Source organism: Canis lupus, chromosome 1 (genome assembly GCF_003254725.2).
Source record: "Canis lupus dingo isolate Sandy chromosome 1, ASM325472v2, whole genome shotgun sequence".
NCBI classification, from domain to species: Eukaryota; Metazoa; Chordata; class Mammalia; order Carnivora; family Canidae; genus Canis; species Canis lupus.
In genome coordinates, this window is record NC_064243.1 from 59,582,739 (window position 1) to 59,598,497 (window position 15,759).

The 15,759-nt window shown below is 36.4% G+C and overlaps 1 long non-coding RNA gene and 1 other non-coding gene across 2 annotated transcripts in view; one reads left to right on the plus strand and one right to left on the minus strand.

Annotated features, from left to right (window-relative positions):
- Positions 1–482: 482 nt before the first annotated feature.
- On the minus strand, positions 483–608 carry LOC112645723 (small nucleolar RNA SNORA72). Its single transcript, XR_003127216.1, has one exon. It is a non-coding gene; the product is annotated as a small nucleolar RNA SNORA72 (small nucleolar RNA).
- A 6,196-nt stretch (positions 609–6,804) lies between these two features.
- LOC118353810 (uncharacterized) overlaps positions 6,805–15,759 on the plus strand; it is a 37,942-nt gene continuing 28,987 nt past the window's right edge. The window contains exon 1 of the long non-coding RNA XR_004813202.2: positions 6,805–6,916. This is a non-coding gene — a long non-coding RNA (uncharacterized LOC118353810). The remainder of the gene's footprint in view (positions 6,917–15,759) is intronic.

Below are 15,759 nucleotides of genomic sequence, written 5' to 3' on the forward strand. Positions count from 1 at the left end.
ATTAAGCCTCTTAAAAACCTAGTTTAGGAAAGGAACTCAGTGCAGTCCCTTTACAAAAACAGGAACTTAGAAATTGGGATGTATGGCTCTTAACCCAGAAGACTTGCCAGTACATCTAGCTGCCTCATCCTCTCCAATCCTATCTTCAGGAAAGTGTACTGAAACAAAGGATATAAAGAGAATAACTGATATGAATACAATGTTTTTAAAACATGCTCTGGCTAGTTTTATTAAAGAAGAAATTTGCACAACTTACTCTCCACGAGTCTGTTCTGGCATGCTTCTAATGTTATTAGGATCACTTAGAAAATAAAACATGATAATTTCATAAATCAGTAAGTGGAAACTGGTAATCATCAAATTAACAGTAGTTGTATTCAAAAGTCATTACACAGCTATGCTGTCATTTCTTGAGGTTGATCAAAGATACCAAGAGCCATAGACACGTCCCACAGGACATGCATCATATAAATCAGACTTGATTTTATCACCAGCGTTTATAAAATCAGACCCAGGGAAAGAAGTAGGTCTGGGAACACATGCATGGTTTTAATATAGCAAATGTTGAACTAATTGTTACAAAATCAGAACAGCAGGAATATTTGCAGTATTTTATCAATTAATTAAAAATTCATAAATTCAAAACATAATATGATGTATTATTTGTAAGCATTTCTATAAAAAAGGTTGAAAAGATTAAACTCATCTGAAAAAATTGCATATTATAAAATGATTTATTTTATATCATAAATTTTAATTATAAAACATTTCTACAGATTTTTTTTACATATTTTCACAAAAAAACATGTGTAGTGAGTGGCTGTGAACTGCACTTCACAGATAAGAATTCTGATGCTCCAAACTGAAAAGGTACATCTAACATATCAGGACAGGATCTCAGGCCCAGGGCTTCTAACTCCACACCCCAGAGTTCTTTCCCTTGTCTCATAGTTTGCTCTTTAATGGTGAATTGACCCACCTTTCCTCACCTCCATTACTTCACCTCCATTACTTATATCTTTCAGATTTCATGCCATTTGAGGAAATGATAATGAGAATTTTTAAAAACCAATGAAGTAGTAGTAGAGAATTTCTGAAACAAATCTGTAACTTAGGAAATATACTTAGAGAGAATAGAATCCTAGTAGTTAGGATGGAAGAAGTGACTTCCTTAAGCCAGTTCATATAGACTTGAAAGAGTCCATTGTTAAATTTATAGCAATTTTGTTCTTTGTTAAATAGTCATTGTCAAAAATTAAATTAGATAAACTTGTAATTTAACATTATGTTAAAAACAAAGGTAGTAAATACCGACTTGTCACTTCTTAGTTATTTTACTACAGTTTACTATTATCTATGCTTTTGTTGTTACTTACATCTATCGGGGATATATGGTGGAAATATTATATCATGTTATCTGCTTTTCCAAGTTCTACATTGCTAGTTTGGAATCAACCATGATGGAATTATTTACAACATGAAAATCACAAAGGCTACAATTATTGTTTTGTTCATTGTCTGGACTTAAAAAATGGAGAACATTTTAATAATGCAGATTAAATTTAAAATTGTGTTGTATCTGTAGCTGTTAGATTATGAAAGAGTCATAAAATGGAGAAAATATTTGTCTAGTATGTGAAACCACTATCTGGTTCAGCAAAGAAATTGTTCATGAAAGTAAAAATTGAATGAAGTCTGACAAATGTCCTTGTTGTTTTACTTTAGACTCATTCTGCAATTAAAAGAAAATATCAAATAACATTTACATCAGAAATCCACTTATTTGTCAGTGACATGAGAGACTTCTTTTTGGAATAAGATCATAATAAAACATTAATACATAGTCCAAATTTGTGGCATTATTACTGGGGACAGAATGGATGGAAAAACTGACAATAGATTTTATAAAAAAACAACATGTGACATCAAAGTCCTTGGTATGGAATTTAGAATGATAAAATATTGCATATTTTATCATTGTTTGTAAATTGGATGCTAATGTTCTTAACACAATACATTTTATATTAAGCTTTTTTTCCCTCTTGGAGAATCAAGTTAAACATTTAACATACCACAAGAAAGAGGGCATGCTTTGTTGGAAGATGAGCCCTTTGCAGAAGAGAGGGATACCAGAAAAAAAATCTATGCATGTGCCTTTGTAATTCTCTTTGAACAAGAACTCTAATTATGTATAACGCTGCCAGTTTGATGTAATAGACCTCTGTGACATTTTCCTATATTGTTCAGGGAGGGACTCTTTCCTACCCGTGAGGTGTCAGCTTCAAATGCAGGATGTATTTTCATTGTAAAAAGTCACCAACTTATGTAGAAAAATGGTGGCCAAAAACCAAACCAAACAAAAAAAACAAAAAATTCTCTCAGTAGCTGTAGGTTAGCTTAGCCAGTGGCCCCAGTACTCTTTCTCAACACTCTCATTTATTTCACTTTCCTAGTACCCAGTACCATACAATGATGTTATCTTCTGGAACTAAGACCAATAGCTCTAGTGCATCTTTGGTCCTACAGCGCTTTACTCATTGTTGTGACTTCTCCAGAATTAGTCATAATTTACCTGTCTTTCATTCTATCCTCCTCGGGCTCTGGGTTATATTATGCTACTGTAATCATAGTCACTGAGGAGTTATTGCCATCCTCTTTCCAGGTCATAATGTTCACATTTACACATACATGGTTTCTGGTCATGATTTAACCCCTACTGATAACTCAAGGGTTGGGATTCTAGGCATGTGGCAAATGACAGTGGTGGAGAATATTCAATAAATAATTGTGGGTTGGTTGATTGATAGGATGTCCTTCTAGACTCCTTCAGTTATATCACTTCCAACTTTTATACCAAAGGCCAAATTAGTCATATGATTTCTTCTCCCTATTATTGAATTATGAATTAAAATTAATTTATCTAAAATCCAAAATTGCAGATTGGTCATCTACTAGTTTTCTGGTAAAGCTATCTTGGATTTTAGAGCTGGGTTGCTTTGTCATTCATACATGCCCCGTTGGTTTTTATTTAGGATATAACTTGTACTGTAGTTAATCATACTTAAGTTCCATTTGTAAAAGCCTTGATGAGACAGCAGAAATGTCAAAAGAGAAGAAGAAATCATGGGATGCCATGGTCTTTTGACTTCCAGTTGAAGAATGAAGGTTAGTTATAGGTCAAAGTGAATGATAGGATGTTTTGTTGTCACAAGAAGCTTGCTAAGTAAAATAGGGGAATGTTACTGAGAATACACTCTTCCTTTTAAACCTTCCATGAAAAAATAAAAATAAAAAATAAACCTTCCGTGGCTACTGTATGATTTAATTAGGAACATCAGGGTGTTATATATATTTTATATATGGAATAGTTAATTGAATATGAGCATCACAGAGAGACGTGGGTTAAGGAAAGTACTTTGTAATAAGGCAGCTGGCTTCCAATCCTAGCTTTGCCTACTCTGAAAACTTAATCTCTCTCAACTTTAATCTTATTATTTGTAAAGTTGGAGATTATTTATAATGTGCCTACTTCATTGGACTGTTTTAAAATATTAAATTTATGATAATAAACATAAAATGCTTAGCAAAATTTCCACTCACAGATATTGATGGAAACATTTTGCAAAGAATATTTCCATGATGCAAAATGTTATTGAGAAGGCAAGTTGGGGAACCGTTTCCCTTCAGAAAATCTTGTATTTCATGGGCTACATGATGACTTTCCTTGTTATTATTCTAAAATGATGCTACTTCCTAAAATTGTTTTAATAAACTACAAATAGATTTAGCTACTTTAAAAGCGATTTGCTGAGGTTTTGAAGGATTGCTCAAATATTTGTAGCATGTGCAGTTAGTGAAGGTTTAATTACACTGGGAATTCTCTTTTTGCTACAGATCAAGAAGATCTAAAGAGAGTGTGTCATATCACAGAGGGTGGTCATGGACAATAGTGGTATGATCTGCTGTCGTGGTGTGTTTAATTCCAAATCCAGCATAAGAGTTTCCATTTTATGTATATGTTCTCTGTGAGTTTGAACTTTTATCTCACCAAATGTTATTCATAGTAGTTTCTAGGTGAATTCTGTGGCTACTCCTGAAAGATTTATCTATCCCTTTCATTTGAAGTAATTTTATATACTATCAAAAGATAAAAGTTCACACAAATATCAAGCTTCTCCAGAATTTATACTTTAATCTCTGTTATTTTAACAAATTGTAAGTAAAAAGTGAATGCAAAGACTAAGACTATCCCACCTTACTTACCTGGTCAGATGAATGCCTTCCCCCTATTCTTGCCCCACTAGGACAGTATTTCTGTAGTTTGCTCCTTGGAGCCCAAAGAGGTATGCTGTTATAGAGGGTCACCTCAGAGGTCCAAGTAGTTATGAAAATCTGCTGCTTTTGGAGATTTATGAGGTACACTAGCATATTCAAATCTCTGAGGAGTCCTGTAGTAGAGCAAGTTGTTTGATCCAGTGTTCTTTTTTCTTGTCACATAATACTATACCTGGTTATCATTTGTGTTTGATGAAACATATTTTAGGAAACTTTGTTTGCTCTGGATTACAATCCCTCAGCCAGGAACAAGGAAATAACCCTGAAATTACATTTAACAAAGTTCTTCGAGTTGATTTGGAGTAAGAAGAATTAGTTTGAGTGTTTATGCTGCAATTTTACAGCTACATAACATTGGGCAAGATATTTCATTTCTCTAAATCTCATATTCCTTTTCTGTCATAGCATAAAATACCCAGTACACATCTTGATTTTTAAATAAATATTATATAAATTAATCACTGAGAATGATGTATAAAACCAATGGCCGATATTTACTGACTCCAATATTTTCCTCATCGATTTATTGGGCCTTATGTAACATACCCATGTTAATGAGCTTAGGTCTCCAGTGTCTCAGCCCGTGATAAATTAGAATTAGAAAAAACAGCTAAAAGGTAGTAAGGCAGTTAGAGAACAGTGACAATAAGAGCAGCAATCCCCAAATTGAAAAGCAGACTCATTAATTTGATACATGGCAAATGATTGTTGGGTATAGTTTTTCAATAAATGGTTAAATGATGATAGTAGGCTTCCATTAAAAAATGGATGAGATATAGTATTTTAGGGAAAATACCACAAATGTTCCTTTAGATCAAGATATCTTTTGTTACACATATTTGAACACCTGTCTTTTGTATTAAGGAAGGTCAGGATATATTGAGATCTCTAAATTTCTGCTTAATAATATTTTCGGTGTTAGTTGACTGGTAATTTCTTTATTTAGAGCAACTTTTTCTTTAAAAATTCTAGATTAATGGTGTTGTACCCTTCTTTGAAAAATAAAACTGTCAACTTAATATCTGATTGCTTACATAGGCTACAAATATAATACAATATATAACATATATTTATTAAAAATAAAAGTACAGGAATTGTATTTATTGATATGGAATATATTTATAATATCCTATTGAGAGAAAAGAGCAGGCTTTCAAATAATTTAAACACACATTTATTTAAAAATATGTACACAAATAAAAAAATTGGCCAAACACTAGTGTTGATTTTGTCTGGAGAGTAAAATTATGATTAGTTCTTATCTTATTGTATTTGCTTATCTTTATGTTCCAGGTTTTCTGCAATCCATGTATAATCCAATGTGGAATACTTCATACTAACATAACTAAAAACAAAATCTTTACCCTGATACTTTTTACTATTCTTGGTTCATTTGGGCTTCTGTAAAAAGGATACTACAGATTGGTTAGCTTATTAGCAACAGAAATGTATTTCTCACTGTGCTGGGGGCTGAGAAGTCCAAGGTCAAGGGATTGGCATATTCAGTATCTGTGAGGGCGCATCCTCTGTTTTATAGATGAACTTTCTCACTGTCCTCACATGGTGGAATAGGTATGAGTTAGGGATCTCTATGGGGTCTCTATTAAAGAACACTAATACTTAGAGGTGCCTGGGTGGCTTAGTTGGTTGAGCGTCTGCCTTCGACTCAGGTCATGATCTTAGGGTCCTGGGATCCAGCCCCCCATGTTGGGCTCCCTGCTCAGCAGGGATTCTGCTTCTCCTTCTCCTTCTGCCCCACCCCCTCCCCTGTTCCTGCTCTCTCTCTCTCTCAAATAAATAAGTAAAATCTTAAAAAAAACAAAAAACAAAAACCAACAACACTAATCCCACTCATGCACCTAACACTAATCCACCCTCATGACCTAAGCATCTCCCAAAGTTTCCACTGCCTAATACCATCATATTGGATATGCAGATTTCAATACATAATTTTTGGGGAGACAGATACAATCATTCCATAGCAGTCACCCAAATAATTAAGCTGAAAAATGGTAGCCATCACATGGAAGTCACCCAGGAGCATGAATATGTGTTTTTCGATTGCTCAGATTCCTTTCTGGCCCCCTGCCTACTTGCCGTTCTGAGTGTCATAGTTTCTGAGGATATGATGGACTGCTTCTCTTCCAATCAATCAAGTTCTTACCTGAACCGGATTTTCTAAAAGATGAAACGTATACATCAGTGAAAATCTGAAACCCATTAATCTTAACAACCCTCAGGATTCTTCAAAAAGTTTCTGAATCCTATTTTAAATAGTCAAGTGAAATGAAATAAATGCAAAGAGAGTAACAAGGACCTTGTTAAAACTGTAAACAGTTTTGTAGATTGTCTTCAACTGGGGTCTCCAAGTAAACTTAGCTCTAGGCTTTTTAATGACTATTCAGTATTGATCCCATGCCATTAGTGACATAGAAGGGATAGAAAATGTTCTCAGCATATCATCTCTTACAGATGAATCTTGAAAGATACCAAGAAGGACTCATCAAATATTACCTGGGAGACATGGCCTTGAAAGCATAACCTGTGAATATAATCCATCTGAGACAGCACTTAACTCCAGGTAAGAGAAAAGTGACATAGCTAATAATGCACATGGTTCTTGAGAAATTTTATTATTCTCCTTTATTCAGATTTTCTTTTGTCAGAGAGACCAAGATGGCAGGCTAAAAAGTTACTTTCCCATAGCTCTTCTGCTATTGGTTATTATGAGCTGGTGAGGAAAACTCTTGAGTTATTATCCAGTGAGATGGTTAATTCCTTTAAAGTCCTTGTGATGTGTTGCCCTTGAAAATTAATGTATTATTCATGTTACACTGGTATGAAGCAGTAAGGCCAGTGGGCTAATTATTGGTCACATGTTGGAAGGATAGACTACTCAATGAAAGACATGTACTTCAAAAGTTAGGTAGTTTCAGAATGCAAGAACATTATATGATTGGATAATTTTAAAATAGATATATTGATGCCTTTTTACTGATTATTAAAGAGGTTAGTTTTAGGCTTCTATGCAGAGATTTCTATTTCTCTCATTGTCTTTTATTTGTGTTTTACTGTTTAGCTAGATAAACTGTGGCCTTGCAGCAGCAACCCAAGCCAGAGATGGCCAAAAGGATGCACAGTACATACAGATTCTCCTCTTGTTCCCTCCCTTAGCTCACTTGCTTTGCTTTTCTGTTGTTTTGTTGTTAGTCTCTCTCTCTCTCTCTCTCTCTCTTTTTTTTTTTTTTTTTTTTTGTTCTGGCTTTTGTTAATTTTTGTTCTCTGACTATCCCCCATCTTCCCTTTTATTTTCTCAAGTGTTTCTCCTATGTCTTCATATTCTCCCCATTGCTTTTTCCCATCATGGTTTTCATCTTCCCCCGACATTAGCCTCAAATTCATATTTGCTCACCATTTCCTCCTGGCAGTGCCTGTGAGTTTTCCCCTTCTCTTTCGTTATTGTTTCTTTTTTGTTCATTCTCTCCCTGCCTTCTGACCCCCAAGAAGCCACTTCTACACTTTCATCTCTCAGCACACTGAGACTCATTTAGATTTGTCTGGGATTGGCAGAAGAAGAGAGTCTTATTTAGGCCAGGAGACATGACAGTGACTGTCTCTTGTGTCCCGCCTAGCTGAGATCTGGCATCTTGACACAATCAGAAATCAGTCAGTGTTTAGGAGAGGTGGATTTTGATTGCAGGGCAAGGGCACTGTGTGCAGCCTGCTGTGATGAGAACGGCCACTGTGCACATCTGTAGGTCCTGGGCTGATTGGTGTGTTTTGGCGCTAAATATTTCCATGCCAGTTATAACAGGGCAAGGTTAGAGTCCCTGTCCACCCCATCATTCAGCTTATGGCATAAATTCTTGCCAAATGAATTTGCCAAACTTGCTGCCTTAACCTCCCCTCTGTTGAAACTCTTCCGATATGCCAGTTGTTGCTTTGTGCAAACCTCTACTCCTTAACACTCCTTGCTTGCCACTGAATGAAAGTCCATTCCAACCTTTCTTCCTTTTCTCACTCATACTCTTACCATACATTTATTGACTTTTTCTCCCAACGTGTTCTCATCTTTTGAGAGACTCAGTCTAGCTTTTCTAGGAGGATTTACCTCAAAAGAACAGCCCCAGTCATAATCCCCAAATTTTCTGTGCCCTTGGTAAAGCTCAGCTTTATTTTATGTGTTCCTACATATTAATTTTAATCTAATCTTCCCTTCTCTCTAATATTATCAGCTCTGTGCATAAGCTTTATACCATCCTGCCTGTGTCTAGTAAACATTAATTTTTAATGAGGATATAATTTCACTCTTTAAAATTTTTATGATTAAAGCATTCTTAGTGATTTCACTGATGTGCATAAATAAAAGGCAGTGTTCTTAGAAGAATTTTATAATATTATGTTTAATCTTTAAGGAGAAAGTAGTCTTATCCATGCTCTTTTCTCCCAGAAAGTGCAAGGACAAAACACATACTTTGGTGGTTAGGGTTGCAAGCCCAAGTCTTGAAGTTCAGTTCTCCTTTTAAGTGCTTCAAATGAGTGTCTTTAAGAGTGGTCTGTAGGTAGAACAGTGCAATAGTCCCTGTGGTTTGGACCATTCACCTCTTTCTAGGATATGTCAGGGGCTCTTATATTTTTAAATGCCTTTGTTTTTGTGCCTATGGTATAATTTCCCAGATTGGTTTTTGGACACTATCTTTAAAGTCAAAATCAACTGGATATTTCAAGTACCCTAATGAATAGTTGCTAGGAGAAACTGATGTTTTGGACTCTTAATAGACATTTAAGCAGACATGTTTCCTATAATACCCATGTTCTTTTCAGAGAGTGTGTTCTAACAGCCGCTGCTGAGTGGGCAGCCACCCATGTGACACTCACTTCAAACCAGCTATAGCTTGACATCAGTAGTCTGTGTGGCCAATCAGGTTTTTTTCTCCTAGAAATTTGGAGTTGGGACTCTTCCTAGTTGGCATTTAAATTTATAAAGGATGTGAAGCCAGAACTGGGAGTAGCAGTCTTTGACTGACATGTAAATGGGTAGATAAATCTGGACAGCACAGAGGGAAGATAATAGAGAGATGAAGACAGAAACAGAAAAAAGACTTGGTGGCATGGGAGACAGACAAAAAGCAGGCAGTGACAGACACAGAGAGAACAGACACACATATACAGAAATAGAGGCAGGCACATCTGTCATTTAGGGGCAGAGACAAGAAAAGAGAGAGGGAAGCAGAGACAGACACACCCACATGGGATAGCTATCCCAGATCCTAATTGTTCTCCAATTCCCGATTCCACCCTCACCATGAGGACAGAGGTAGAGCCTCTAGTGCTGAAGTGGGTTGAACTGGTTCTATTCCTTGTATCCAAACGATTTCTAGCATAAGATAGAGCCTATGTTTAGTCTATGCATGTCTAATTCAAAATACCTTGAGTTGTGACAGTTCTATGTTCCTCCTGTGAATTAAGGGTTCTTGGGTTCTGCCTCTGTATTTAGTAAGTTGCCAAAGCTCATTAGTAGTCATTATTATAGTAAATCCACAACGAGGATTTTTTTTACTGAATGACATTGAAACACTGCTACCAATTTTTGTAATTTGGAATGCTTTATCTAATTCATTGGTCAATCAAAATAATACATCAGTGTTTAAAAAGAATTGCCTAAAAATAAGTAATATTAACCATGACAAAGACCCCAATGGTGATCTATCATGTTCTAAATAGACTCCGTAAAGCATGTTTTTCTTTTTCCATGAAAATAACCTGAGGTGTTTTAAATTAAAAAATTTAAACAGAATAAACAATCATTTGTCATATTGACACACTAATGTTTTAAATTACAACTTCATTGATTTTGTAGTTTTGCTTTCATTTAACTTATAAAATTATTTAGATATTTTAGCTCTGTAAGGGTATAAATGTAAGAACTTTATACCTGTTTTTATGTAAGTGCTTAAATAGATAATATTAGGTAAATAATTTAAATAATATTGAGTTGTCTAATATTTTTCCCTTCAAAGAAGTTCCATGCATGGTTTAAATTTGAGAAACTTTGAATTAGGTAGTAGTTTTTAAAATGCAAATTTGTTCTAAATTCACTTTACTTTTTTAGTTCTTTGGGTAACATTCCTAAAGTTACCTAATATTTACTTATGCTGTGGTAGGCATCCTTAAGGGTCACATGTGTTTACTTTGGACAGCTCAGAGAAATTTCTCCCTCTCTCTTTCTCCCTACTCCACCCCCCTTTTTGCATTTTCTTCAGTAGATTTCAGTCTTTTCTCTGAAAACCAAAAGGTAGTTAGTCAATTCTCCTGTTTTTTGTTTTTTTAAAGATTCTGTTCATTTATTCATGGGAGACACACAGAGAGAGGCAGAGACATAGGCAGAAGGGGAAGCAGGCTCCCGACTGGGAGCCACCAATACAGGACTTGATTCCAGGACCCCGGGATCAGAAACTGAGCTACCCAGGCATCCCTCCAGGTTTGAACACTGTATCAGTGAGGCCCCAAGCCTGCAGTGTGAAGATAGAAATTAAGTAACTTCTATTTATGGTTAGTCAGCCAGTGGTAGCTGCTCAGTCCTCCTAGAGACATTGCACTGTGGTTCATAGGGGTATCCAGTGCAAATAAGCCATCTCAGGTAAAGCAACTCATTGTTAGACCAAAGCACCACTTCTGTATTTGCAGTTCAACATACCACTGTGACTTAACAGAAAAGGGATGCAAGCAGCATAAGTAACATGAGAAATCACACAGAATTTATTTATTTTTTATTTTTTATTTTTTATTGTTTTAATTCACCTTTTTTTATTATTTGTCAGTTGGGGTTTTCCCTATTTTTATTAGCTAGTTACTTACATTTCTTTTTTTAATTTATTTTTTATTGGTGTTCAATTTGTCAACATACAGAATAACACCCAGTGCTCATCCCGTCAAGTGCCTCCCTCAGTGCCCGTCACCCAGTCACCCCCACCCCCCGCCCACCTCCCCTTCCACCACCCCTAGTTCATTTCCCAGAGTTAGGAGTCTTTCATGTTCTGTCTCCCTTTCTGATATTTCCCACTTATTTTTTCTCCTTATCACACAGAATTTAAAACAGAGACAAACAATACTCTACCCTTAAATCCTTCCCAAGCCCCCATATAAATTTTAACTTAAAGTATAAATTAATTTAAACTTTAAGAGAGGAAATAATAACCCTCCTCTCTAAAACAAATGTTTTGAGGTGGCGTAAAGATAGGCCTACTTCTCTATGGGTCCTAGAAAAGTTCACCTTCATAGCTTGTCCCTGTGTCAGTATAGTTTCTCCAGAGACACAGAACAGAACCAAACAGTAGGATATATGTATATGTGAATATATATATGAATATATGTGAATATATGTATATATGTGAATGTATGTATATATTTAATTGACATATATTTGATATACATTTATATAAAATTGACATATGTATGATATATAATTAATGTATGTATTTAATTGATATATATACATATATACTTGGCCACGTGACTGGGCTGGGGCATGGTAAGTTGGAAATCTGAAAGGCAGGTAGGCATTCTGGAAACAGTCAGGAGGAACAATGCTGTAGTCTTGAGGCAGAGTTTCTTCTTCAGGGACATCTGTTTTGCTCTTAAGGTCTTTCCACTGATTGAGTGAGGTCCACCCACATAATCAAGGATAATCTCCTTTACTTAAAGTCAGTTGATTATAGTTTTTCATCTGATCTAAAAAAACATCTCTACAGGAACACCTAAATTAGTGTTTGTTTGGATACCTGTGTACTAAAGCCTAGCCAAGTTGACACAAAAAAATGGCCATCATAGTCCCTAAATCTTATCAGAATTTTACAGTTCCTGACTGGTAAGACACCAGATTTCCTCTTGTAAAGTGCCCACAGAATCGCCAAATGGGGAATATTTGATTCACATTTATTTGAACTGTTGTACCCAGTTCGACATCCCCCATAGCTTTCTTGTTCCTATTCAGTAGCAGCAGCACAGTCACCCCTTGGCAATTGGGATAGATTACCGCAACAATATTAAAAGTTCTGTCTCTGCATGTCAACTCAGTGGCATAAGAACCTTAAATTAATAAGAAGAATTAACTTCCATATAATGGAGTTATGACTCCATTCCCAGTTGGAAGCATCATTCTCTTAGGAGTTTATAATTCCAATTTTATGGAACCCTAGGGTACAGGAACAGAAAACAAATTTCTTAACACAGATATTTCAGGTTTAGTATTAAAGGGCTACTCTCACTTCTATCCTTTGGTTCCTAGACCTGAGCATGGTGAAGAATGAGGGGGACAGTATCATATATTGGTCACTGGTTTAGAGTACATAATCCCATCATCCTCATTTGGTGCCATAGCTGAGCCTTCATTATGCCATCTGCTTCTAGAAGATGGCACATGTGGCAAAGCCAGTGAATTCCATAAACATAAGCCCATTGCTGCTTTTATTTCTTTACAATGTAAGTTGCTTAGTTGAGGGTGATGTTTTGTGGTATGTCAGTGAAAAGGGCACAGATAAGATTATGTATAGATTTCTAAGGTCACTGTAACAAAGTGCTACCAACTGGGTGGCTTAAAACAATTTTTGTGTAGCTCTGGAGGCTAGAAATATGCTAAATGATCTCCATCTCCAAAGGCTAAAGGATCTGTTAAGCCTGACAAAAATGCCTAACCAGTCCAGCTTGGTGAGAAATAGTTTAAAGGGACTTATGGAAAGAAGGTGTCTTGAGTGGCAGAAAGACAAGTAGATCTCCACTCCCTGCCTCCTATAAGACCCAGTCCTAAAGACTGGGTAATACAATGCTGGAGACCACCCCAGGGAGACCAGCTGGGAGGAAATGTTTGAGAGTCAGTCATATCTCCAGAATCGATCAAAGGTGTTATGCCCCAAGGGTGTACTTAAAAGTGTGGTTAAAAAATGTGGGAGTGGGGCTATGCTCAAGAAGGCTTCAGGTCATGAAAGGGTCATCATGGCATATTTCTCCAAGATGGTGTTAGTCTGTTTCACACACACACACACACACACACACACACACATACACACACATACACACTCTTAGCTCCTGGTATTTTGGGAAATTCTTGGCATTCCTTGACTTGTAGCTTATCTATGCCTCTGTTGTCATATATATGACACTTCTCCCTGTGTTCTCACATCCTTTCCTTATAAGGACATCAGTCATATTGGATTAAGAGCCCACCCTATTCCAGTATGATCTTATCTTAACTAACTACAACTTTGATAACCCTTTTTCTAAATAAAGTTACATTTGAGGTACTGGGTTTAAGACTTTAACGTATGTTTTGCAGGGGGGCACAATTCAACCTACAAAAGATTGCTAGAAAAAACATTGTGGACTGGAAGGCCAATCCATATCTAGGATAGATATTTAGGTTCCTGAGGATGAAATATTTTCCTTATTCCCAAATCAAAAGGATCCAACATAATCAACATGCCATTAGGAAGATGGCTGTTTCCCTTGGAGAAAAGCGCCATATCAGAGCTCCTTACTGGCCTCTGTAGTTGACAGGCTGGGCACCTAGCAATTATAATAGCCAGATTAGCCTTGGAAAAAAACGTCTTGTTATTGAACCCTGTGTATAATTTCCAGTCCCACCACCATGGCCAGTTTGAAAACACTGAGGGATGTCTGGGTGGTTCAGCAGTTGACCATCTGCCTTTGGCTTGGGGGGCATGGTCTCAGGCTTCCGGGATCGAGTCCCAAGTTGGGCTTCTTTCATGGAACCTGCTTCTCCCTTTGCCTGTGTCTCTGCCTCTCTCTCTCTCTCTGTCTCTCATGAATAAATAAAAGAAAAAAAGAAAGAAAGAAAAAAGAAAAGAAAGAAAAGAAAAGAAGAAAAGAAAAGAAAAGAAAAGAAAAGAAAAGAAAAGAAAAGAAAAGAAGAAAACAAATACTGAATTGGCTGCATAAAAGAAGCTAAATGGTATCTGCAGTAGGAATCACCTAGTCTCTGATTATTAGAAGACTCCTCTTCAATAGAAGCCCTGTGGTGAGCTTTTATATAGAACATGAATATCCTAATATTTCATGACTATTCCAAGAAATCTATCCACATATCTCTACCCAAGAACTCTTTGAAACCAGTCCTCTTATCTTGTTTTTCAAGTCTCTGATGGAATAGCCATCTCATTAGTTTCTTCCAGGAATCATTATTAATCCATACAGTAGACCATCTCTCCCTCCACACAAAGTAGAAAACCAAATATACTTCCTTAAAATCTGCCCTCTGGAAATATTTTCCTTTAGGACTGTCTTTCATACGGCCACAGATAGGGCAGATACCCACTTCTGGATGGGTTTAACAGCCATCAAGTAACAGATAACTTTTCCTCTTTGCCTGATAGTCATAGATGACCGCCCATGAGGACACAGGTATGGTTTAAGGCACTCCTGATGCAGCAGTAGGAGTGGGTACTTTGAAGTCTGATTCTGTTCAGAGTGGGTATTTGAGTTTTTTGGACCTCTCCAGGTTTATTTTTAGGTATATTCCATTCCCATTTAATTATTCAATGCTGCTGCATGCATCTAATTTTAGGATTTGGTTGAGCAAATAATACCCAATTTACGACAAGCAACTCAGGTCATACAGTCCCCTGGTTGCTGCACTCAGGTGTTATTTGGTTATACCACAGTCAAGTAGCAAACCAGAAATAACTTTACAAATGGAAAATAGTAGTTTGTAGAAGAGAGTTTAGGTTTGCCCCAGAATATTATGGTCTATGCTGTTTTTCCTATTGTGATACAATGGAGGCTCCAAAGGGCATTTCTATTTTTAAGAGTCCAAGTACCACTTAGATATTCTAGCTTATGAAATCTAAGAGGTGGGGATGCTTACATCACAACTTGGACCTATTGCTAACTCTTTTTTGCTCTGGGCAACAATTAGAACTGGTATCCTTGTGGACTAGTCAGGAGATGGGTCAGAGCAGTGTTCCCAAGTGTAGTATATGTTTCCTCTAAAACACAAAGACTTAATGCTCAATTTGGTGCCACTCTCTTCCCAGTAGGAAATTCAGGGTGCATTTAACTGTTGCTGACTTTAGAAGGGATACCTACACATGCTCTACACCTAAGGATTTTTTGCAATGAATTTGCAAAGAATTTTTGCAATGTGGTAGTATCCCAAAGCTTTTTGAAGTTTACCTCCTACTCAGTATCACACGTGATTTTACTTAGCTATCTGGGTGCTTGTGACCATCTGTTCAAGCGGTCCAATTAGCATAGTATCCTCAAATGTAACAGATCAGAATGATGTTTTCTGGGATCCCAACATGGTAAAGACTCTTCTGGACTATATTATGACAGAGATCAGGAGAGTTTACATAGTCCTAGGGTAAGACACTGAAGGCATAATTCTATTCCTACTATTTAGATAAAAAC